Source organism: Caenorhabditis briggsae (assembly GCF_000004555.2).
Source record: "Caenorhabditis briggsae complete genome, chrV, whole genome shotgun sequence".
Classification (NCBI taxonomy): domain Eukaryota; kingdom Metazoa; phylum Nematoda; class Chromadorea; order Rhabditida; family Rhabditidae; genus Caenorhabditis; species Caenorhabditis briggsae.
In genome coordinates, this window is record NC_013488.2 from 15,901,702 (window position 1) to 15,905,383 (window position 3,682).

Below are 3,682 nucleotides of genomic sequence, written 5' to 3' on the forward strand. Positions count from 1 at the left end.
GATCGATGGTTTGTTAGCTGGCCGTCGTCCATGGAGTCCAGCATCTTGAAGACGTCTTCTGACGGTTCTCAGGGATGGTGTGACTTCATTTGGAGTCTTCACGACCATCTGAATGTCCGTAGAACTCCTCTGGGGATCCTCTCTTGAAGCTCGGACGATGTTCCGATCCATGTTCTTCGACGTGATACGCGGTCTTCCAGGCGATTTTCGCTCCACCAAGGCTCCCTAAACATTTTTTTTCCATAACTATACTATTTTCGAATATTACCTCATCCCGAAACTGCTTCAAGATCTTCTCGATGGCACGTTTAGTAACATTGAACTGCTGCGCCAAGAGGTCCTTGGAACATCCACTTCTGAAGCCGATGACGATGGCTTTACGGATGTCCTCATAAATCACTTTGTACCCCTTTGTACTCCCGAATTGCCCTACCCTCAGAATTTTTCCCGTTTCATTCAGAGGAAATACAGTATCTTCCTTATATATAAAACACTAAGCGCGTCTGTTGGTCCTGGTGTCACGCTGTGGACTTTTGAAAAGCTTGAAAAATAAGTATCAATTTACGTGACCCTTAAAGATAAGGTGAATGGTGGAATGACAAAAAAATAGATGAAATCGCGCCGAAGGCGCTACAGCTTGCTGGTATTAAATAAAAACAAAGTTTAAAAAATGTTCCTGAAGTTTTGAGTTTTGAGCTTCCACGGGGTCGCAGAGTGTTCGATTTTTAGAAAACACGTTCCGTCCTTTTTTATCAGCAGAGAGCGTTCGAAAAAAGCATACCCTGCGACTCCGTGAGCTTCGAGTTTTGAGCTCTGTTTTCGTTCCGTATACCATTTGACTATTAATACGCGACATATAGTTTATAGTTCTGCAGATTGTGAGCCCACCGTTGGAAGTGCCGCGCTGCTATCGGCTGAGCTGCGGTGGCGCAAGTTATGCGGCTGACCGTCACGTCAGAATGCATACCGTATTTCCAAAAAGAAATCCGGACAACCTCCTGCTTCTAATTGAGTTGTTTTAAATTTTCTTAGAATTTTATAGACTGTACTCGGGTTTGTCGGCAACATTTCTCACATTTTTTATTTATTCGTAATTGAACAAATCAAACTCTACTAGTCGCCATATCTGGCTGATCCATAACTCAGACAATGTTTCTCGTTTCCTGTAAACCATCTGCTCACTGTTTTTACTGAGGTCTAGCAATAACAAATGATCATTACTTTTATTCAAAAATCAATTTTGTAATTCATTCATCCAAGATTCAAGAAAAAACCAAATTCTGCTAGTGGCCATATCTTGCTGATGCATGAAATAAACCCTAGCACTTTGAAGTGATGACATCCAATTTGAAGTGCTGATTTTATCCTGACGTTTGCGAATAACGCCCATGTTTCTGCTGTTACAGAGAAGATACGAAACTTGAATTAAACTTGGTGTAAATATGAAGTCCATGAATAAGAAACCGAATAAGTCAAGAACAATATATCACTCGATGTGAACCTCAGTGAAAACCAAATTAGGAAAAATATATGAAGCAGATCAAACAACAAATAAATGGTCACAGCATTGAGCTCTATATACTTTTCAGTGCGTTTTTTTGGTAAAAAAATATGTGAAATCGTTGAAAAGACAGTAGGATAATCATAAAATTATGAGCCTGTACGTATATTGCCATTAGGGAAATAGGTGATACCAACTTCTGGTTCATCCTAAAAAATTGAGGGGTTATTGGAGAATCAAATTTGTATTTGTTTTTATTAGTAAAACAATTGAATAGTATTTGGTAATTTGTTAGTTAGAACGTTTCTATGAAGCTTTCAAATAAACTTTATAAAATGTTAAAAAAATGAATTTTAACAACAAAAAACGGAAAAGCTTATATATTTTTCGAATTCCCGCCAAAATATTTTTATGCATTACCGCCAAAACATATTTTTTTGACTTTCCGCCAAAACACTTTTTTTTTGGATTCCCGCTATTATATTTTTTTGAATTCCCGCCAGAACTCCTTTTTTTTTAAATTCCCGCCAAAATTTTTTTGAATTTCCGTCAAAATATTTGTTTGAATTCCCGCCAAAATTCTTTTTTTGAATTGCCGCCAAAATTCTTTTTTTGAATTCCCTCCAAAATATTTTTTTCGAATTCCCGCCAAAATTCTTTTTTGAATTCCCGCCAAAGTTTTTTTTGAATTCCCGCCAAAATTCCTTTTTGAATTCCCGCCAGAATATTCTTTTTTTTAATTCCCGCCAAAATATTTTTTTGAATTCCCGCCAAAATATATATTTTTTAATTCCCGCCGAAATGTTTTTTCGAACTCCCGCCAAAATTCTTTTTTGAATTCCCGCCAAAATATTTTTTTTTTGCATTCCCCCCAAAACATATTTTTTGACTTTCCGCCAAAAACATATTTTTTTGAATTCCCGCCATTATATTTTTTTGAATTCCCGCCTAAATATTTTTTAAAATTGCCGCCAGAATTCCTTCATTTGAATTCCCGCCAAAAAGTTTTTTTTCGAATTCCCGCTAAAATTCTTTTTTTTAATTCCCGCCAAAATATTCTTTTTTTGAATTCCCGCCAAAGTTTTTTTTTGAATTTCCGCCGTGGTATTTTTTTGAATTCCCGCCTAAATATATATATTTTTGAATTTCCGCCAAAAAAAATGAAAACAAACGGTCAAGTAAGGAAAAAGTTATTCAAGGGACAACGCCGGGCGGACGGACACACAAACAGAACAATTCCTTTAGTAAGGAGAAGATTATTGAGAGGTGTTGTAGGATTTCTATATATCTGTAAGCTTTTTTGTGAACCTTTTTAACTTAAAAAAAGAATACCCCACATCAGGATACGCACAGAAACGATAAATTATATAAATAATGATAACATAAAGAAAGAAATAAAAGACTCGTAAAGCTTTATAGAAATGAATGATAATTGGGTATACTGGTAGCAATTTTTCTCTTTTCCTATTAGCTTCAACTACAATCACATAGAATGGAAAAATCAGAATAAGGAGAGCAATCATGAAGACCATAGAACAAGTAAGAATTTGAGATGCAATTCCAAATGGAGTGAAGGAATTCGAAGTTCTTGTGTCGTTCATTTTTAGTGAGGCCTTATTACTGAAACTAATAGTAAGTATTAAAAGTGTGAGATTGAGCTTTTGGAAAGATATTTATCAGTTTTGTGTATTCGATAACCAGAATCACCTGCTGATTTTTTCGTTGCGTGCGTTAAAAAGTCTCTTGACCATATAAAAAACAGGTGAAATTGAGAAAAAAGGTTTATTAAAAAATCTGCATTTGCTCAAATAATTAATCGTTGATTGGATGGAATTGTGTGTACACTATTTATAAATTAGAAAAAAGTTTTAAACCCCTGTTGGTCTTTTGAGCCTTGAGCTTTGAGCTTTGAGTATTGTTCTAGGTTTGTATACCATCTGCCTGCTAATGCTCACCATTTTTTGTAGTTCTGCAGACTATTGGCCTGCTACACACCACTTGTCGCCATACGCGCATTTTGCAGGGATTGTACCCTTGAACTTTGCAACGGTGCCACAAGCACGATGCTTTTAATTATACCAATCCGCTCACTCAATACTGTCATGTTATGCTTACTGCATAGTTAATAAGATACTTGAATAAGTCCCGGAGTAGAAACCATGCACAGGAGATTCGCGAACA